Raw genomic sequence first — 23,038 nt, 5'->3', positions numbered from 1 at the left:
AATCGTCAACTTCGGAGCCTAACGGAGGCTTAAATCCTGCCTCTGCTCATGTATCAGCCAGGTCTCTGCAACAAGTTACTCTGACTCTATGAGTATCAGATTTCTCATTACAGTATTTACCTTATAAGTGAAGATTAAATGAGAAAACTATAAGTACCTAGATCAGTGCCTGTAGTATATGACCTGTTATTAGAATTAGGAGAGAGCAAAAAGGAGAATTCCACAGTGTAATGGATTCAAGGTCATGGCTATTAAAGCAAGGTATTGTCTTTAAAATGACCCATGGGAAATAGATTAGATGAACATTCCAGTGGATAAGTTTCAGGAAAGTAGCTTTTGACCCACCACAAGCTAGTGCCATGGTACTCCTATTGTTCACCAACTTTCACAGCAGTGACATTACTAAAATATAGCCTAAGTCACCCCACACATGTTAGTGGTGACCAAAGAGCATGCTCCGTTAAGAACATGAGTAGAGGAACTTAGAACAGTTAGCCACTCTCACTCCATGACATTTCTAGGATGCAGAGAGGGCGTTTCAGTTTCTTTTTCAACCCAGTCTTTTCTTAGAGCTTATGGAAAAGAGAATGAAGGAGGTCCTCAAAAACATGATGGTCCAAGCATAGGTACGCTGTTGCTATGGCATTTTTTTCATAGTTTTACATAATTGGTTCATACCCTTTGAGTGCATATTATGTTCAGAGCACCAGACATGTATTATTTCATTCAAACTCCACCACAACCTGATGGGGAGATACTGTTACTGACTTCAGTATATTGACGGAGAAACTGAGGTTTGACAAGTGTGTGTTGCTTGCCCAGGTCGCAAGTAATGTGGTGAAACCAGAATGAAACAGTAACTCCAGAGTCTGTGCTGGAGACACAGCACAATATATAAGTTTGGCATCTTATACATTGGCTTTTGTGAATGTGGTAATAGTGGGCAAAAAGGTAGATAGCAACCTGAGGGGGAAAAAAACTTAAGAAATCTACTGAGAACCAAAACCATTTCCATCCCCACAGTCTACATTAACATAAGTTTTCTATTCCATGGGTCTTCTTCAGCATAACTTTACTGTTCCAGAAAGCCCAAGAAGATGGCAATTACAAATGACTTTATCGTTCACTCCAAAGACCTCCCCAAAGACCCTTCAACTCATCTACTGAAAACATCAAAGAATAATTTTACATCAATTTGAGCATTTTCAAACCCCTCACCTCAAAATCTTCACCTTGCTATGTCCGTTAATCCTAAAAATTATATTGTGGGGCTTCCCTGGTGGTGCAGTGGTTGAGAGTCCGCCTGCCGATGCAGGGGACACAGGTTCGTGCCCCGGTCCGGTAAGATCCCACATGCGGAGCGGCTGGGCCCGTGAGCCATGGCCGCTGAGCCTGCGCGTCCGGAGCCCGTGCTCCGCAACGGGAGAGGCCCGCGTACCGCAAAAAAAAAAAAAAAAAAAAAAAAAAAAGATGATATTGTGGTCCTCACCCAGCCCTAACCAGACCTCCCCACTCTCAAGATGAAAGACACACATTGAAGAAAACCATACTTCAAAATCTCGAAACTATTCCCAAGCTTGCCCTCCCTATTCTGAGCCTCTGCTAAGCCTGTTGAGGTGGTGAGATCTCTATTACCTGTAAAGCATTCGTGTCTTAACTGGGGCTGATTTTGCCTCCAAGAGGAAATGGAGCAATGTCTGGAGACATTTTTGATTGTCATGACTGGGGAGGCTGCTGGCCTCTAGAGGGTCAGGGTCAAGATTGCTGCTAAACATCCTACAATGCCCAGGATAATCCCCGTCTTCTAACAAAGAATTATCCAGTATCAAAAGGTTATTTTGATAATATTTGGGGGAGCTAGAATTCAAACCACTAATTAGCAATGTCTAAATTCATTCTATATAGAAGTATCTCAAACTCTGAGCCATTCTGGCTATGTTCTTATTCTCATTGCTATTCGTTTCCAGTATCCCTGCAGGTTAGTAAGCCCCAAATCCATGGTGCCCATCCCCAAGAATTTCATCCCGAGAGTCTATACTACAGACAAATACCTGACTTTCTTTTTTATGGGGCTTTCCATCTTCTAAGAAAAGATCACCTGGTGGTTCATTTATCTTTAATTTCTATACGTTGTATTCTGAATGAGCAGTTTGAATTGATGGACTTGAGACCGCAGTTTTTTAGGAGATATCCTTATCTGTCTTAATAACTAGAGTTTCTGAAGGTATGAAAATGGCTTTAATGAACAGGAAGCTTGTGCTACTGAAACCAAACAGCACTAAATCATAGCATACTAAAAGTAATAGAGAATACGGAATACTGCCTTTGGAAATTAGAATTGAATTTTACCTTTTCTTCTAGATATTTCCACGGATAACAATATTTCCTTGGACATCAGTGTTTGAGTTATAAGATCAATTTGTAACTGAAAATATAAACAGTCTACCTTTCCTGCCTGTGGTGGGTAAAAGGAAAAAGCAACTATATATAGAAAGAGTTCAAACACTGATATCACTTAAGTCTTGAAATACTGTGCAATGATTTTCTGAAGGCAAGTAATGGGTTTTGAATCTTGGGGATTTAATGAAATTAAATATCAGCCCTCACTCTGGGCACAGAAGCCAGGACTTGTGTTGTTGGAATGAAGCCCGTGATGATCTCAGCCTGTGCAGAAATTACATTGATAAACCCACAGTGCCTTTGTATTAGGCAGCAATGTGTCTGTCACCAAGAATTTCACTGAATCTTCTGGGAGCTCTCAAGCCCATCATAGAAATATTGCCTATCTCAACACTTGTCACAGGAAGGACCCGGGAGGTTTTCCTTCTTTAAAATTTTGGGGTGATGAGAGTCTCGAGTCTTGTGGGGATCCACTCAGACCCCCAGAGTTGGTATAAAGATAATGTTAAAGACAAAACACTTTAGCTAAAGCAGAGGGGGAAAGAAATCTTATCTAAATGGCCCTTACCTGACCATGGCAGAGACTCCAGAGAAATACAACTGCTGTTAACCCCCTTCCCAGGGAGTTTCCTGCAAATGCAGCTGCCATGGAGACAGACTACCCATTCCCTTAGCATCAAAAAGTCCCATAGAACCTTCCCTACCTTCCCACTGAAGCCCTAATCGCCACCACCCCTCTGTTAAATTTGGTACATGAACCTGTTAATCCCTGGCTGTTGAATGAGTTCCTCATCACTGACTACTTCCACCTGCCTGCATAAGTAATCCTTGTCTTTTCTCCTGTTAATCTGTCTATTGTTGGTTAATTTGTAGGCCCTCAACCACTAGACATCAGTTGGAAGAAGAAAAGTTTTCCTTCTTCAACAGTTCAACAGTTTGGGTGATAAGGACCGGATGGTAGGGGTGCCCTGCTCACCTAGAGACTGTAGCTGAGATCTTGGGACCTCTGACCAAGCTGACAGGTAAGTTTCCTTACCAGCCAGACTCCCAGGTCTCTCGGGGTCTGGTTGAGCAAAGGCAGTAAGAGCTTCTCTTTTTTTTTTTCTTTCCAGGGTTGAGATTAGCAGGAGAAAATACTTAACACGAACTAGTTCTTTGTATATTGTGACTCGGTTTTTTTTTTTTTTTTTTTTTTTTGCTGTGAAGATATTTTTATTTACTTTTTTTGAACTTTTGAATTTTATTGATTTTTTATACAGCAGGTTCTTATTAGTTATCCATTTTAGACATATTAGTGTATACATGTCAATCCCAATCTCCCAGTTCATCCCACCACCACCCCCACCACCACTTTACCCACTTGGTGTCCAAAGGTTCGTCCTCTACATCTGTGTCTCTATTTCTGCCCTGCAAACCAGTTCATCTGTACCATTTTTCTAGTTTGAGTACTCTTATTGTAGATCCTTTCCCTCCCAGGGATAGCCACTCTGTCCTATCTGTTCATCTCTTTGTGTGTCCTGAGAGCTTGGTTTGTATCTAGTAAGTGCATTCACTCTCTGGTTTTCTGTCTGCCCAGGGATGCAGGTTTTTGGGTCTGTGTTCAGAAGAAGCCAAACATTAGGTTGAGATCATGAGAATCTGTAGACTTCAGGACAAATATGTGAGCAGACTGGACACCCCATTTGTGGCTGGTGTCCTGCTAACCATTACCAGCTCTTAGTGCGTTCATCTCAGTCTAGATAAAGGGTCTTAGTCCGTAAGGACCTTATCCTCTGTTTCCTCGTTGCCTTGCTTGTGCTGGGAAGTCCTATCCCAGTATCACCTGCCTGGTGTCAGACACAGATCAGAAGGTCTGTAACTGGAGGTGTCTCACTTTAAAACACACAAAAAAATTATTTTCTTTATTTTTTTGGCTGCATCAGGTCTTAGTTGCAGCATGTGGGATTGTGGCGTGTGGGTTTTCTCTCTCTAGTTGTGGCGCGCAGGCTCAGGGCGCATAGGCTCTGTAGTTGTGGCATGCGGGCTTAGTTGCCCTGTGGCATGTTGGATCTTAGGTACCAGACCAGGGATCGAACCCACGTCCCCTGCATTGGAAAGTGGATTCTTTACCACCGGAACACCAGGGAAGTCCCAAGGTAGCTCACTTTTATGGGAAACTAGAGACACATGTTTTCACAAACACCACTCCCATCACCTGTGGCAAATGAGATTCTTTGCTTTCTTTCTCTTTGGCTATTGTTGGGAGTGACTAAATTATGGGTCTTCATTTTCTGCACCCTTTTGGGGGGTTGCCTCTTGTGTCCATGGCTAAATCATAAAAAGGTCCATTGGTTTTGAGGCACATTTTAGAATACATATACGTTTGCAGATCCTAAGTCGTCAGTGGCCAGACAACAGATCTTTTGATTTGAAAAAGAGTTTATATTTGTAAGAATTTTTAGAGAACTCTCACCCTAAACAAATATCCTATTACCAATATGGAAAAATCAAACTGAAAGGAGGACATAAAGAAAGATCACAGCTAGCTTAAAAGTCTCCCTTAACAAAATTAAAGAACAGAAATCAAAATCTATATCCACCATAAACTCCCTCCTCCACCTCCCTGCTACAAATGGCCCACTTGGGCCTTTCCCCTGAAGGTTAATTGGGCTAAAGTGGAATGAAGTACTCAGAGGGAAGGAATACATCCTAAAGCCTTTGTTGAACGATTTATAAAAACATTCCAAAGACACAGAGCTCTAAATCCAGAAGCCCTGGAACATAGGAATCTTGGTTTCTGCCTTAATTGGAACTCTCTCTGATATACGTAAGAATTTCAAAATAATATAGTTGGATGGGTAGGCCAGCCCCTTAATATCATTACTGAGGCTGCCACTCAATTCTTTGAAGAATTAAAAATATCTGTCCTGGGCTTCCCTGGTGGCGCAGTGGTTGAGAGTCCGCCTGCCGATGCAGGGGACACGGGTTCATGCCCCGGTCCGGGAGGATCCCACATGCCGCGGAGCGGCTGGGCCCGTGACCCATGGCCGCTAAGCCTGTGCGTCCGGAGCCTGTGGTCCGCAATGGGAGAGGCCACAACAGTGAGAGGCCCGCGTACCGGAAAAAAAATTAAAAATCTGTCCTTACCTTACTAACCAAGTCTTTATAAAATCAGAAATATGGCTCTAGAAGTAACCCAAAGTACACCCATCTTTCTGACCAGTTCCAAAGCCTCCCCTATTCATCTCAAGATACTTGCTGATACTTTAAGTCAGCATGTTGGAAAAGGGACTGACCTGAACTTAAGAAAAAGAGACACAAATAGCCTCAGCCTCCTCAGTCCCGCTCCTCTGAAACCTCTTCGCAACTAGGCCTCAACCTGGGCCAATTAGAAACTACAGACTCTCAACACAAATAATTCTGCCCACCTACTACATCCCCCTCTCCCCCTCCCCCCTTAAAAATGCCTGTTTGCAAAGGCTCAGTGCTACCAGACAAATTTACTGTTGTCCGAGCCAAAATCTGGTAATAGGCAAATATGCCCCTGAAAACGCTCTTAGAGCAGTTATTTTAAAAGGTTGCTTTCTTCCTCTCCCTCTTTGAGTTGTAAATCTTCTACCACCCAGAACTGTCTTCTCCAGGACCCGAGAGCCATCTCTTTAAAATGCAAACATCCAAGGAAATTAGGCTGGCTCTCAGCCTGAGGGATCCCTTGCTTTTAATTGTACTATTGCTTTCTGTCATAAAATATACGAAATTTATTTCTCCTCTTAATAAAAACCAATTAATATCCCCCTTTAATGAGCCCCCAGTGCTCTTTTCCTTAGCACTCCCCGGGCTTTAAAAAGTAACTTCTCGGGACTTCCCTGGTGGTCCAGCAGTTAAGACTCTGCGCTCCCAATGCAGGGGGCCCAGCTTCGATCCCTGGTCAGGGAACTAGATGCTGCACGCCGCAACTAAAAAGATCCTGCACGCGGCAACTAAGACCCGGCATAGCCCAACAAACAAACAAATAAATAAATAGTAACTTCTCAGGCCACTAAAACAACCACCTGAGTGAGACTGAACTACAGCCCCCACTGATTATACATCAAGGCAAAGAAAAGGTCTTAAAGGTCTCCCGCACAAATATTGGTAAAAAGCTTTAGCCCATAGGTTGAACAAATAACAACTCATTTCATCTGCTAGAAACATAGTCTGAATAAGAAGTGGGACAAAGACAAACACTAATTCTTACCTAAACTAATAAATTTTGGATTACTATGAAAGCTATAAGGTCTCTATTTGTGTCTGCATATATGCTTATGTCTGTCTATGTATGTAATATGTATATGTGGTATTTTCTTACCCCTGGATGGTATAGCCAAATTAATTTATAAAATTCCTTAAAAGAGCTCTACTTTAATTGGCTTAGAGAAAAATAAAAACATATAAATGAAATATTCCTAAAACTCAGAAATCTAAATTTTTTTTCAAATTCACATGATGTGGGTAAATCTTTAGTAAATAAGACTAGTTTAATATCATTTGTTTAATAATAAAAATAACTTTCTTCTGAGTTATCGGCATTATGATACAAACATATATTTTCAGACTACTTGGGTTTACTAATCAAATAAGCTATTATTTACTATATGTTTAAGATTATAAAACTTACAGATTTTATTTTTTTTATTGGAGTATAGTTGCTTTACAATGTTGTGTTAGTTTGTGTTGTACGGCAAAGTGAATCAGCCACACGTATACATATATCCCCTCTTTTTTGGATTTCCTTCCCATTTAGGTCACTACAGAGCACTGAGTAGAGTTCCCTGTGCTATACAGTCGGTTCTCATAAGTTATCTGTTTTATACATAGTAGTGTATATATGTCAATCCGAATCTCCCAATCCATCCCCCACCCCCCTTCCCCGCTTGGTATCCATACATTTGTTCTCTACGGCTGTGTCTCTATTTCTGCTTTGCAAATAAGTTCATCTATACCATTTTTCTAGATTCCACATATATGCGTTAATATACGATATTGGTTTTTCTCTTTCTGACTTACTTCACTCTGTATGACGGTCTCTAGGTCCATCCATGTCTCTGCAAATGGCACAATTTTGTTCCTTTTTATGGCTGAGTAGATTTTATTTTTTTTAAATTGAAGTATAGTTGATTTACAATGTTTTAGGTGTACAGCAAAGTGATTCAAAGATATATATATATGTGTGTGTGTGTGTGTGTATAGTGTATATATATGTTCTTTTTCAGGCTCTTTTCCATTATAGGTTATTACAAGAAATTGAATATAGTTCCCTGTGCTATACAGTAGGTCCTTGTTATTTATCTATTTTATATATAGTAGTGTGTATCTGTTAATCCCAAATTCCTAATTTATCCCTCCCTCCTCCTCCCCTTTGGTAACCATAAGTTTGTTTTCTATGTCTGTAAATGTGTTTCTGTTTTGTAAATAAGTTCATTTATATCATTTTTTTAGATTCCACATATAAGTGATATCATATGATATTCATCTTTATCTGACTTACTTCACTTACTATGATAAGCTCTGGGTCCATCCATGTTGCTGCAAATAGCATTATTTCATTCTTTTTTATGGCTGAGTAATATTCCATTGTGTATATACACCGCATATTCTTTATCCATTCATCTGTAATGGGCACTTAGATTGTTTCCATGTCTCAGCTATTGTAAATTTTGCTGCTATGAACATTGTGGTGCATGTACCTTTTCGAATTAGAGTTTTCATCTTTTCTGGATATTTGCCCAGGAATGGTATTACAGAATCATATGGTAATTCTATTTTTAGTTTTTTAAGGAACCTCCATACTGTTCTCCATAGTGGCTGCACCATTATTCTCACCAACAGTGGAAGAGGGTTCCCTTTCCTCCACACCCTCTCCAGAATTTAGTATTTATAGACTTTTTGATAATGGCCATTCTGACTGGTGTGAGGTGATACCTCATGGTAGTTTTGATTTGCATCTCTCTGATAATTAGCAGTGTTGAGCATCTTTGCATATGCCTGCTGGTCATCTATATGTTTTCTTTGGAAAAATGTCTATTTAGGTCTTCTGCCCATATTTTTCTTTTGACTGAGTTATTTATTTTTTTGATAGTGAGCCATATAATATATGTGTTTTGGAAATTAATCCCTTGTTGGTTGCATTGTTTGCAAATATTTTCTACCATTCTGTAGGTTGTCTTTTCGTTTTGTTTATGGTTTCCTTTGTTGTGCAAAAGCTTTTAAGTTTAATTAAGCCCCATTTGTTTATTTTTGCTTTTGTTTCCATTACTCTAGGAGACAGATCCAAAAAAAAATATGACTGCGATTTATGTCAGAGTGTTCTGCCTATATTCTCCTCTAGGAGTTTTATAGTATATGGCCTTACGTTTAGGTCCATTTTGAGTTTATTTTTGTATATGGTGTTAGAGAATGTTCTAATTTCATTCTTTTACATGTAGCTCTCCAGTGTTCTCAGCACCACTTATTGAAGAGACTGTCTTTTCTCCATTGCTTATTCTTGCCTCCTTTATCATAGATTAATTGACCATAGTGAGTGGGTTTATTTCTGGGCTTTCTATCCTGTTCCATTGATCTATGTGTCTGTTTTTGTGCCAGCACCATACAGTTTTGATTACTGTAGCTTTGTAGTACAGTCTGAAGTCAGGGAGCAAGATTCCTTAGAGATTTTATTTTAATCAAATTAAATCATTGCTCTTACAGATTTTATTTCAACAACAATTGTGTTTTATTATATGTCTGCTTAGAAGTACTTTCCAAAATCTTTTTGGTAACTTGAAACCTTAGAGTTATACAAAGTTAAATAATAGATATCCATTAAATATCCATTAAATATCTAGATCATTTCCAAATAATATAAAATACTGAAACATTAATTACTAAACATAGCTTTAAGTTTATCTATTTTGACTTCTTATTTATACAGGAAACTAAAGATATTTGGGTCTATGAACAAAAATGATATTTTTGTCATATTGAGAAATTGTACTTTGAGGGCAGCATAAGTCTCTAGAAACTGTGAGATGATGTATTGATAAATTTGCTAATCTACTACACAGTGCTGGTGGTCTATGACAGTTCACAATTGTCTACTTCCTAGTTTTCTCTGGGAAATAAAGGTTACTAAGGGTTCAAAATTATAATCAATATATGTAAATGAAGCTACTAGAAATAAATAAGGGTGAAGAAGAAAACTCTGAATGCAAAGTATTCAAGGAGTGTAGGATTGTGTTTGTTAAGAAAAAGAAAAGTGTAATTCTGTCCAAAAGTAGTTGTTTAAAGATTGTTCCATTGGCACTGTGAAGACGTGTGCTGGAGTGCGCCCTCCGGCCACTGAAGCCCCTCGCCGCTGTGGTCACCTCGCTTCTCTGCGCCTCGGTCGGGACCCAGGCAGCCCGGGCGCTGCGCTGCCACCCGGACGGGCCCTCCAGCAGCTCCTGGCGCCCGAGACCCCCGCCCGGCTGCTCGCCCGCGGCCCACCGGCCGCACAAGTCTCCGGAGCCGGGCCTAGGACGGGCGGCGGCTCGGCGTGGCCGGGCTGGGCTCGGCGGCATCCACATGGCCGCCGCCGGCTGGCGGGACAGCTCCGGCCAAGAGAAGCACCGGCTCGTGGTAATCGGCGGGGGCAGCGCGGCAAGTTGGCGCTCACCATCCAGTTCATCTAGTCCTATTTTGTAACGGATTATGATCCAACCGTCGAGGATTCCTCCACAAAGCAGTGCGTGACAGATGACCGGGCAGCCCGGCTAGATATTCTGGATACAGCGGGACAAGAGGAGTTTGGAGCTATGAGAGAACAGTATATGAGAACTGGCGAGGGTTTCCTGTTGGTCTTTTCAGTCACAGATAGAGGCAGTTCTGAAGAAATCTATAAGTTTCAAAGACAGATTCTCAGAGGAAAGGATCGTGATGAGTTTCTAATGACTTTAATTGGTAATGAAGCAGATCTGGATCATCAGAGACAGGTAACGCAGGAAGAAGGACAGCAGTTAGCACGACAACTTAAGGTAACATATGTGAAGGCGTCAGCAAAGATTAGGATGAATGTAGATCAAGTTTTCCATGAGCTTGTCCGGGTTATAAGGAAATTTCAAGGGCAGGAATGTCCTCCTTCACCAGAACCAACACGGAAAGAAAACGACAAGAAAGGCTGCCACTGTGTCATTTTCTAAGAATCCCTTGAATTTTAGCTACAAACTGCCAGGAAAAGCCCTCATCTTCTCCCTCTCTCCTTACAGTTAACATCACGCCGGTACCTTTCTAGCCTTAGATAAATGATCACCGTGGTAGCCTTAGACCAAGAAGCTGGCTAATCCTTTCCATGAAGCTAATCCAATGGTCATTCAAGACAGATTTAAAGGAAACACTAAGGCTGCTTCAAAGATTAATTCCTTTAAAATGGATATCTATATATACAGACACATTCTTTTTTTAAGGGCTTACTTTTAATAAGGATGAATCAGCTTTGGAACCTAAGCTGTTTGCCAAGCTGAAGTCATAGGTTGTGAAATAACTTTTAACTTCTGGAATCATATCGCCTACTGTTACTCTAAATAGAAACATAGGGAGTTTTTTTAAAATGTGAATTTTTGCCTATCTCTAAAAATTTTGATGTCAACTTTAGTTAACCTTAAATACACTGAATTGAATTCACAAAAGTGAGACATCTCAGACCTTTACTGATGCTATAGCCTTTGTTTTCCAGTGGCCAAAATACCAAAATGCCTATTGTATTTATAGGTTAAAAACTGCATGTAAAGCCTTTACTATTATTCCTAAAGATAATATTCTATGTGACCAAATATTTGGACTCATTCTGGACTTAGGAATTTTAGTGTTCTTGGTTTTTTAATTTAACTCTTTTTCACAGCCATGTTGAGAGTAAAAATAAATAATTTCTGTCTGTCTTCCTTTTCAAGTATTTCTGGGTAAGGGATTCAAAAAACTAAAACTGTTTTTGTTTATAACATAAAATATGGAATTGATCTTTCCAGGGTTAGAGATGATTAACGTTTTGCTATATACTTTTATACGTTATTTTCTTATCAAACTAGTTAACAAGTATTTTTATATGTTTGTAAGCAAATATGCTTTCACAGCATACCTCGTGTATATGTAAAGATAAGTATTTAATTCTTACTGTTCACTTTTAGCTGACAAAGGAAAACAAAGTGAAAACTACAGAAACTGTGGTAGAACCTTACATGCTGTTCTGGTCCTGGTTGTACCCACCTTTGGCCAGTCACATAGCTACTCAAGAAACCTTCCCAATAGAGTACGACAGGATGAGAATCTGAAATCACTTCCGATATCCCCTACTAGATACTGACTGCTATATCAAGTAGTAAGTGGTAAAACGTTTAGGTGACAATTAGTATAACTGTGGTGACTTCTGATTTTGTTTTTCACTCTGTGGATTGTGTTTAAACAATTCAAAGGTATGTTCCTGATTTTGAGATACTAAGTGGTATTGCGAGTTGTCACTTTACTGAATGCGTACAACAGTTGCACGAAGTTTATAAAGCATATCCTTGTATGCTAGAATTAAAATTGCTCTGTTATCACACACACACACACACACACAAGATTGTTCCAGAAGAAAAAAGAAAAAAAAGAGAGACAAGGGGCTTCTCTGGTGGCGCAGTGGTTGAGAGTCCGCCTGCCGATGCAGGGGACGCGGGTTCGTGCCCCAGTCCGGGAAGATTCCACATGGCGCGGGGCGGCTGGGCCCGTGAGCCATGGCCGCTGGGCCTGCGCGTCCGGAGCCTGTGCTCCGCAACAGGAGAGGCCACAACGGTGAGAGGCCCGTATACCGCAAAAAAAAAAAAGAAAAGAAAGAGAAACAGAAAGATGAATAAATATAGGAAGTTTTACAGGTTGGGGAGTGGGGTGATGTTGTGGGACACAGAGAGAGAATCTTATCTAATGTGGTCAGGCTGGCTAAGACTGAATGGATTTACTGTAAGTTTTATAATGTCAATATTGTTTTAATATCAATAATGTATTGATGCAAAATTAGAGTTTGGTTTTCTCTCCCTTAAAAAGACAAAGTTTTGGGGCTTCCCTGGTGGCGCAGTGGTTGAGAGTCCGCCTGCCGATGCAGGGGACACAGGTTAGTGCCCCGGTCCGGGAAGATCCCACATGCCGCGGAGCGGCTGGGCCCGTGAGCCATGGCCGCTGAGCCTGCGCGTCCGGAGCCTGTGCTCCACAACGGGAGAGGCCACAGCAGTGAGAGGCCCGCGTACCGCAAAAAAAAAAAAGAAAAGACAGAATTTCTTGGATTACTGGTCTGTTCTTAATAAGAGATTGTAAAAAGGTTCTCTTTACCTTTTAAGTCATCTACTTAGGAAGCGAAGGTTCTGTGTCTTATTGGAATAATTTCCAGTACTTTAACCATGTTTTTGATTATTTAAGAAGACCAAGTCTTTTTTCTTAAATAAAAACTGATCTGTGATCCTGTTTAATCAGGTGTTCAAACCTGCTGACGTTTTGGACAGCTTCCCAAAATCAAATTCTAAATGAAATCTTTTTGACCTGGAACTGACTTTGAGACTTTCCACGGGGTCCCTGGAAAATCTCAAAGGGTTTGTCCTCTCACCTTGTGAAAAGGGAGATGTTTAACTAATTAAGTTTATGTCATAATAAGTTAAGTTGCACGGAAGCACTGTCAAATGGGAAGAGGTGCTTAACCTTCCCTAGGTTATACTGGTATGCCTAAATGTTATTGATATAAGTACTTCAGAAATTCTATGAAGTTCCTAGAAATTTGTCAATGCCCTCATTGTCTATGATATGTCCTGATAGAATGTTATCAGTCATAATTTCAGTTATTATCCTAAGAGAATATATGTCACAGAAACAACCAAATTTGTCAACTGCATTATTTTTTATAATGAATTCTCATCAAACTTTAACAGTGGCCGTTTTAAGTTTTTTGTCATTCACAGATAGTTATTCTGTTATTCTGATGCTTTCCTAAAAGCTCTTGCAATCAGCTACAAGCCGGAATACTTTGTCTTCAACAAAAGGGATGTCTCAGAGAACCACAGAAAGATCTATGACCTAAGGTACTCTGGGGTACAGGCTTCTCATGGCATTGCTTAAATAAATTTGAGATCACACCACTAAGGATATCCAGAATTCTAGTGGTGAAGCTGATGACTTCACAAAACTGCTAAGCCAGTTTCAAGCGGGACAAGAATTATTATGTGAGACTGAATGAGCAAGTGAAAAATGATTATAATTTTTATGGATTTTTTTGTTTATTTGTTTGGAATATTGCTTGTTCTTAGATGTTTTGTTTTTCTGGATATAAGGAACCCCTTTTCTGTTTTCTCCTAAGCTATCTATAACTCACAACAATTAAGAAGATTATATCTTTGCAAACTGAAAAGAAACATTTATCTTTTTTTCGCTAACTGATCCCTCCAGAATTCAGAAACTCTTACTGAATGTTTTTACTCTCATTGCAATATAGTTGCTTGCATAAGTTCAGTAAGAATCTGTTCTCTTTGTAACAGGACATAATTGAGAAAATTGGGTATATCACCAAGGCTTTAACTGGAATGTCATATTTGAGATTCATGTACACAGAATCATCTGTGACCAAACAGTTTTCAGGAATTAAGATTGCTTTATGAAGCCAATGTTTACAAAACCGTTCTGGAAAAACTGTCCTGGTACCTGGCTTACACACTTCCCGGCCTTTATAGGTGAGTAGGGAAAGTCACTTTCTGGCAGGCCCAGGAACTTTAGGATATTTTGGGAAACTCAAGAAGAAAGGAAATCACCAAATCTATAAATACTGCAGATGAAGTCTAATAAGTTCATGGCTTGGCTTGCAAGCATCAAGAGGCATTTAAAAGTCCAATCTGAGATTCCTTATAAAAGTTCCAGCCAAGCAAACTTTAAAAGGCCTATATAGTCCAATTACCAATCTTGCTGCACTTATGTAAATGATCTGGCCAAATTTAATGAGAAAAGACATTTTGTAAACAAGAGGAATCTTACTTTGATAATCTTTGCTCAAAATGGGGGTGATTGTAGGGGCTTCCATGGTGGCACAGTGGTTAAGAATGCCTGCCAATGCAGGGGACACGGGTTCGAGCCCTGGTCCGGGAAGATCCCACGTGCTGCGGAGCAACTAAGCCCGTGCGCCACAACTACTGAGCCTGTGCTCTAGAGCCTGTGATCCACAACTGCTGAGCCCACGTGCCACAACTACTGAAGCCCGTGTGCCTGGAGCCCGTGCTCTGCAGCAAGAGAAGCCACCAGAATGAGAAGCCCGCGCACCGCAACGAAGAGTAGCCCCCGCTCACCGCAACTAGAGAAAGCTGCGCACGGGAACGAAGACCCAATGCAGCCAAAAATAAATAAATAAAATAAATTTTTTTTTAATGGGGATGATTGTAGAAAGAAATTGTATGTTTCAGTGGAAAATAATAACCTACCCTTGTATGTTACCAGATTTGAGTCCCGTTCATTGTCTTAAAGCTACCTTTTCATCTCTGTGAATTCTACCTGCCATCTTACACGTTTTGTTGGTAATTAAATTTTTCTCTCACTCTCTTGACTTGGCATCACTGAGAACTAAAGCTGCCTTTTTCCTAAAGCCCTGCGAGCTGAAGCTGAAGTGCTATAACTTCAAAGGATTTATCACCACAACAGTATGGACCACTCAGAAAATTCACTGGAACACCTGCATCTTCCATGCTCTGCTCCGGGAAATAGCCATGGCTATAACACTGCCACTACCATCCTCACTAAAGGTGCTTCAAAATCCAACGTCTAGAAATCTTCTTGATTGGCTGCCTTGTGGACTCAGAAACTGCTCCAACCATTCATCTTTGTTTTCTTCTCCCTTTGTGTATCTCTTTCCCTGCAACTTCTAATCCAAATCTCTTCCCATAGCCATCAACCTAGCCTCTTTTTTTTTGTTTTTAAACTTCTAGGGATGTTTCCGGTGAGGGAAATGTGGGGAACCGCTCAGAGCCCCCAGAGTTGATTTTAAAGTAAAAACATTTGAGCTAAAGAAGATACAGGAAGAAATCTTATCTCAAGTCCCTTTATCTGACACAAACATAGCTTTCAGAATATACAGCTGCCATTAACCTCCTTCCCTCCCCCCAACCATGGGTGTTTCCAATGTATTTAGGTGCCTGTATGGAGGCAGACTGCCCATAGCCATTAGCACCAAGAAGTCCCACAGAACCTTCCCTATCTTCCTGCTGAAGCCCTAACTACCACCATCACCACCCCTTTGTTAATTTGGCATATAAAGTTTTTATCCCAGTCTGTTGAGCGAGTTACCTATTACTGAGTAGTTCTGTTGTGTAGCCTTAAGTAAACCTCATCTCTTTTCCTGTTAACCTATCCGTCGTCAGTTAATTTACAGGCCACCAACTACTGGACCCAAGTTGGAAGAAGAAAAGTTTCCCCCCAGCAGCCTCCTCCCTGCTGACTGCAATGGCTTGGTCCGTGATGAAAGCAGCATTCATTGCCATGACTACAAAATTATCTATTCCTATGCATATGTGTGCATATGGGCATGTGTATATTTACAGCGTTGGCAGCTCAGCAGGTTGTGACTAAACGTCCTTAGGAATTTCCTTGGTGAGTCAAAGCTTATTGAAGTAGAAGCACTTCCCAGAAGATCAGAAATCTATCTTCAAACCAAGCTCATTCCCCTGCTTGTTGCATCATCAAGCCAGGCAGCTTAAAATAAATCATCTATTAAAAGTGAACCAATTACCAAACTCACCTTCCAACACTTCCAACACTAGTTTTGGGAAACGGACTGGAAGGACTCCTTCAATAGTAATTTGACTGTGCTCTCCCTGATGACATTGTCTTGGAATGTTGGTACACTTCTTTTGGCATATGCTTCAGGGGGAAGATAGTTGTCTAAATTAATGACGAACTGGGTTCAACTCCCATCTCAACCATTTTTTAGCTTTGTAACCTTGAACAGTCCTTTAGCTTCTTTGAGCTGCCTCAGTTTCCTTATTTGCAAGGTGGGGGAAATAAATCTTCACTTGAAAGAACTGGGGAGGGGATAAAATGAGATAAATGTATAGGCAGGTACTTAATTTTCTTCCTGGTTTCTTTAAAGTGCTTTCGAAATCACTTGGGACATAGGATTAGTACTCTGTAGGCAACAGTGACATAGCTCTTCCCTACATTATAGCTTATACCCTAATCACTGACTTACTTTTCTTCACCTATTTCCCTGCTTCCCTTATTCCTGGAAAAAGACCATACATGCTTTCTGTGGACAGAAAACGCATTCAGTTTTTCCTGTGGAAATCAAATTAAAAATTTTTAAAGGTAGAACATGTTTATTTTGGGTCGTTTTCTAAATAACAATAATAACAATAATAATAAAATCTTTCCTGTTTAGTTTCATGAAGATTTCTAGATTTCTCTTTAGCTTGAATCTGGCGGGCATAAGCTGATATGGAGTCTGGGTCCCCTCCTCTGTCCTTTTCTTGCGAGTGTAAGTGTCATTATAGCTGGTTCTACCAGCCACGACCTGAGCCACGCTGAGTCTGGACTGAGTGCATTGGGCAGTAAGCAGTCCAAGATCTTTCTGGTCAGGGCTTGGCAGCATGAATGGAGGAGGGTGCCAGCATGGTTGCCAAGTGGATGGCTCATAGTTTCCATCTTTGTCTTTGTGGATGGCAGTCATGTGCTCCTTGTGGTGCCCAGTTGTGCAACCGACATCAGAGGCACTAAGCCAGAACGAGGGCCTAGGATGAGGTTTGCCTTCCTGATGGGCCTGGGCCTGAATAATCAGCTAAGGCAGGTTAGACGAAGGCTTGTTTGGGTGGATAGAATCAGGAACAGAGGCTGAGTGTGGTCACTGAAATGGCAAGAATGGAGGTCAGAATGAGAGTGTTAGGCTGGTGTGGATTTTAGAGGTGTGGTGCTCAGATTAGGCTCAAAAGAGGGAATTTGAGGAGTCAGGTAAGGCCATGAAGGCAATAACCAAGATCAGTCCAGATGCTTCCCCAGGGGCTTGTGGTGCCAATGGGAACTTCCATTTACCAAAGTCTGGCTTAGAGTTCCTCTTGGCAGCTCCGCTATGGGGCAATCAATCTGTTTTCTCTGACACCCAGTTTGTGGTGGACATTGAAAAGAGGATCCTGGTTCCATTGGAGCAAAAGCTGAATATTCTTTGGGCCAGGGCCACTGAATCTTTCCAGATAAGCAGTGCTGTCTCCTAAGCTGAAATCCGAGGCAAAGACTAGGATTTTCTCTGTCCATTCACAAAACGTGGAGAAAGGTTCCTACCATGGGGCATCTAACCAGAGTCTTGATATGAGAAAATCAGTACCTTAGGAAATGTGTTTTTCAACTTCTATCTGTATCCGTGTGAGAGTGCTGTCTATGATGACTTTTAGGGAGTAATCACTGGGCTAGATCTACTATCAAGAAAATACATCTACTGCACTGAACACTTACCCTGCCTATAAGCCTTTCTATCCACGACATCTCAGAAAGGATAAACATTTTTTGTTAACAATAAGTAGGTATGACTGTCAGAGGTTATCAACAATTGTAAAAATCCTTTGAGGTCCCTTAATTAACTTATCAGTCCCAGATCTGGGGTTTTTTCTTGACCTGTGGCTGGTCCCTCAACCTGGTTTATGAAAACCCGAGGGATTGGCATAAAGTAGGGTAGGGGTATGAGAGGACATGAATGACGAGGAACCACTTCCATGAGATCCCCGACCCTCTGTTGATGGGGCACATGTCTCTCAGGGCTTCCTATACCTTCCAGAACTCTTTCCAGAACTTCTGCAACTCTCCTGAGTCTTCTGAGAATGCCTGGAAAGGAAAAGGTCCCTGGTCTAGGCAACAGGAGAGGGCCTTTCTTGTGGTAGAGATATGAGGTCAGGGAGCTTCTGTGACCTCTTTGGTAGTGATATCCACACATGGAGTAAAAATGAGGACTGTGGCATTGCAGGAATCAGGGCTCAGATGTTCTGGAAGAGAGCCATGTCTTCTCGGAAAGCCTCCTATCCTGACACTGAGGCAGCTGTCACTGACCGGACAGCCTTGGCCCAGCCTAATCCCAACCAGGTGTCTTTCCAGAGGAAGAGGCAGCCTTCCCGAATGGCCACACCCTAGTTCCCTAAGGCTGCCAGGCTATCTGGGTTTTCCCTTGATTAACTTCCTTGAGACTCTAGAACACATTATATACGCTAAGTACATAAATTAGAAGTCTGCATGTGGTATCTTCTTCACTGGCAAATGAAGCCCTGGTCCTAGATACAGAAAAAAGGAAAATTGGCTTTACAGTACATCTCAAAAAGCAAAACAAAACAGAACAACTCAGACTAAAATGAATAAACAAAAACTTTGGCTTCTTCAAGTTTTGCATGAAAATAAGAGACCTTGAAATTTTCAGCAGAAATGTCTTTGTACACATCAGAGCAAGATACAGGTGCTTGAAGCTTGTAATGAATACTGGAATATCTTCAGAATCAGAGGTAACATGCAATGTAGGGTGAAGGGGAATTTTCACATACCTCTGGACCATATGGAAATGACCTCATCTATCTGGATCATGTCCACCTACAAAGCACTTCTTAGATTGAATTATCCAGGTGATTGCTTTATCCTTCCAACATACTTTCCATGTACAAAAATATCTTAAATGAATACTAAACACTATGCCATTTTGTAAAATTGAACTTGAGCTCTCATAAGCATTTTGCAAATCTATAGTTTGACTTGTATTTCCTGGAATTTTTGATTTTTTGTAACATTGTTTTTAAAAAGATTCTCTCAGTGTTGATTTGTGTGGCTGGGCTCCCTTGGGAATAATCTGGCCTTCAGCAACTCCTCTCTCCACCCCCAGTAGGAGCTTGAATAATGACTGAGTGACAAAGTGTCCCATTCAGTTATTATTCAACTATATTAAATTGCTAAAGTTGGTCATTGGAGCATATCTTATTACAAAGGCAAAAGTTCAACATTTTTCCCTAGGCACAATAGGCTTGCACATTAAAAAACTTCTGGTCTGGTAAAGAATAAGATGTCAGGGCATGGAGCGTGCAGCAAATTAAACAGGGAAAGATGTATTAAACAAACCTGGGCAAAATTACCAGGCATTACCGTCAATATATTTACCAAACTCAGGCCTTCTATACAGGGGTGCAAGAGATAAATTAGAAGGGATTCTTGAAAATACATCAGTCTCCCCAAGCTTTATTAAGCTTACACGATTAAAAAACTATCATTTAAGGGGGGAGGGATAAATTAGGAATTTGGGCGTAACATATACACACTACCATATACAAAATAGATAACCAACAAGAACCTAGTGTAGAGCACAGGGAACTATACTCAATATTTTGTAATAACCTATAAGGGAAAAGAATCTGAAATATATATAACTGAATCACTTTGCTCTACACCTGAACCTAGCACAACATTGTAAATCAACTACATTTCAATTAAAAAAAAAACTATCATTTAAAGTCTTACACTAGGGACGACTATCTAGACAGTAAACGTTGGTTGCTTATATTACTATATATACTGTTTGTCCACTTGGATTAGTTGGTGCCCAGACAGTACTGATTATTAAATATTTTGAAATCTCGCCAGATTATATTGAAACCCATTTAGATCCATAGCTGTAGACTGTTTACTGGAAGGATCATATGGGGTATGGCTGAAGGGTCTGCTTTTTTCTAAAATGGCAAGTGAAGGAGCAGTTTTACCAAGATAGTAAGAACTTCAGGTACTTGCTTGAATGTGGTCACTCCAAGTTACTGCTTCAAAGAACAGGAAATGAGTGTTGTGGGAACTACAGAGACCACAGCCTATATGGTAGTATTCCTCAAAGGTGCATCTTCCTAAGACTCATTTGGGGCACTTATTTAAGAATATAGATTCCCAGATTCTTTCCCTGGGGTTTATGATTACTGTGTCTGGGGCAGGCTTAGTAATCATTATTTTTACTGTGTACCAATGATCCTCATGGCAAGGCAAATGAGGGAAACACAGTTCAACCAGCGATTCTCATTCATGATATTATCATTCATTCACTCATTCTTTTATTCAGTTATTTAGCACTTACTATGGTATTTCTCGAAGTGACCCTGGATCCCCTACATCAAAATCATCTGGAGTATTTGACTGCAATCCAGATCTTGGGCTGCATCCCAAACCTACCGTATAAACATCTCCAGAGGTAGGATCCAGAAATCTGCATTTCATATGGGCATTCCAAGGGATTCTTATGTAATCAAGTTTGAGACTATTGTTGTGTGTCTGGCACATAGCATGTCTCTTCAAGTTGTCTGTTCCCAGTCAATAGGTAATAAGCACTTATTTAAAGACTTACTACTTATTTAAAGACTTACTAAGACAGTGATCAGTGAATGATGTATGTAGAAGTGATGTGAAGGGTGAGGGGAGAGAAGCAGTTCTTCCTGCTGTAAACTGGAAGTCTGCAAAGCTTGTAGGAGCAAGAAAAGGAAGCTCCCCTACATATGCAGTGGCCAGGTTTGGGGAGATATGGAAAAGCTGAGTGAGACTCAGGCCCCTACAGCCTCTGAAGCCTGTGGAAGGAGCCAACCACACACCTGATTGGAGATGGCCGTGCAAAGGTCCCACAATCCCAGGGTCAAGTGGTAGGGCACCTATAAGAGCTCTCACTCAGAATTTCCTGCCAGAGCTAGAGCCCTGCAGGACATAAATACACTTTACTTTTCTCCTTTCTTCTCCCGTTTCCTTAGTTTTGTTTGTGGAATGGTAATGGAACTTGCCCAGGCATTGTTTCATTTTGACACCGTAACAAGGTCTGTTCTGAATTCACTTTCTCCATTAGAAGCCTGTGGAGGGACCATTGTTCCTGTGGACTTTTACTGATGTGCAATTGTGTTTAAAATAACTTGTCCAAAGCATGTCTGGAAAATAATAAGTAAGTTATTTTAAGTAAAATTTGCTTGATGATCCCAATTCTGATTTCTCTGACTGCTCATGTGGGGGGAAGTTCAAGCAAATGCCCTCTGGTTTTGAATGGTAAGAGTAATAATAACAATAATAGCGAAGCGCCCAGGAATTGCAGTATTGTGATATTGTGGTATTGTAGCTCTAGCGTGGAATTTGAAATAAAAAGATCTGAATGAACCTCATTTCCTCATCTATAAAATGGGAATAATGAGACCTGCCCTGGTTACCTCCCTGGATTGAAACTTGGTAAACTTTAAAGCTTTATACAAACATTGGTTGTTGGTTTTAATAAGTTTTTGGTTAATACCTTGTCCCTCTCTAGCTTTAGCCGTCGCTGGAACACTTTTCGATAGTATGGGTCAGCCTAAAATAAAGCACTGAAAAAACATGGGAATTTGGGGTAAAGACGCTTACCATTGCAATTACCTCCATTACAGAGATAATTATCTGGACCAAGATTTTATATTTGCTAAGGTCTGGCAAGGAGGAAGTGTGATCCAAATAGCAAAGGTCCCAGTGACAAATGAAAGGCACTTGGAAACTATGGTGCATTGTTCTGCTCTCCTGGAAGGCAAAACACTGCCAGGATGAAGACGGAGCCATTCCAAGTGAGTGATGAAATTTACTTTATTGACATTATCAATAAGGATGTATTTATGAGAAACAAACATGAAGTATAGCTCACACTTACGGGATTTGACAGGTAAGCAAAGGGAAGTGGGTTGTCTGATCACGAGGCCTAAACCTTTGGGCTCACTTGGCATTGGTTTCGTGCCTGGTTAGCTATGTGATTTTGTAGGTAATAATCTTCCTTCATGGATCCTCAACTTGCCCGTGCATAAAGTGGGCATAAAACTCTCCATTACACCTTATAAGAGCAAAGAAGATCATGTTTTTCACTGGAAGTAATATTTTATCATTATTAGGTAATGAACATTACTTCTTTCGTGAGGGTTTAAATCCAGAAAGATACTCAATAGAGTTAGAAAATCACAGAGTGGCACGCAGGCTTCTGTTTAATATTTTGGCTTGTGTAATATGAATGTCTTAACTTTTGGTTTTCTGTTTTTCTTCTCTCTTAAGTAAGGGCATATATATCTACACTGTTGTTAGACCAACAAAAGAAAAAACATGCCTCTCTTCAGAACTGTAGATCAAAAGGGAGCTTTATCATTCCAAATCACCCCCTCTTTCTACTTCCTGGAATCTTGTGAGACAAAGGAAGACTTCTGTACATTAAATGTAAGTTCATAAAATAATTATGGCCCTGCCCTAAATTCGTGCATATTATTACAGGGTGACGAATCATTGCTAGTTCTTGTAGCATTATTTTACTGGAAAAAAAAAGTTAATACATTGATTGTTACAATTGCCAGGTTGACAAATCCAGAAAACAAAGAACTTTTCTTTTAGGATTAAATAGGAGTCATAGCATGTTTAAAGCAGAAGGAACCTCTAAAACCATCAGTTTATTGATGAGAAAGCTGTAATAGTAATAATAAGAAAACTGTATTGAGTGTGTTGTCTGTGCTACATATGTACTAAGTTATTTGCATGTATTATTTCAGTTCATTCTCAAAACAATCCTCAGAAATAGGTGCTCTTGCTAATGCCATATTAGAGGTAAGGAGACTGAAGTTTGAAGACAATAAGCTCCTTGCTTAAG

General features: G+C 40.5%; 1 long non-coding RNA gene and 1 pseudogene across 1 annotated transcript in view; both read left to right on the top strand.

Moving 5' to 3' along the window:
* The window catches only part of LOC137220711 (uncharacterized), a 583,372-nt gene extending 560,774 nt beyond the window's left edge, over positions 1–22,598 (top strand). The window contains exons 6-8 of the long non-coding RNA XR_010941755.1: positions 3,274–3,422; positions 21,810–21,980; positions 22,456–22,598. This is a non-coding gene — a long non-coding RNA (uncharacterized lncRNA). The remainder of the gene's footprint in view (positions 1–3,273; positions 3,423–21,809; positions 21,981–22,455) is intronic.
* On the top strand, positions 8,815–11,380 carry LOC137220710 (ras-related protein R-Ras2 pseudogene; annotated as a pseudogene).
* Positions 22,599–23,038: the final 440 nt, after the last annotated feature.

The sequence above is a fragment of the Pseudorca crassidens genome, chromosome 3, assembly GCF_039906515.1.
Source record: "Pseudorca crassidens isolate mPseCra1 chromosome 3, mPseCra1.hap1, whole genome shotgun sequence".
In the NCBI taxonomy this organism is placed as follows: Eukaryota; Metazoa; Chordata; class Mammalia; order Artiodactyla; family Delphinidae; genus Pseudorca; species Pseudorca crassidens.
Note: the sequence above shows the minus strand (reverse complement) of the source record. Positions and strands in the feature narration are given on the sequence as shown.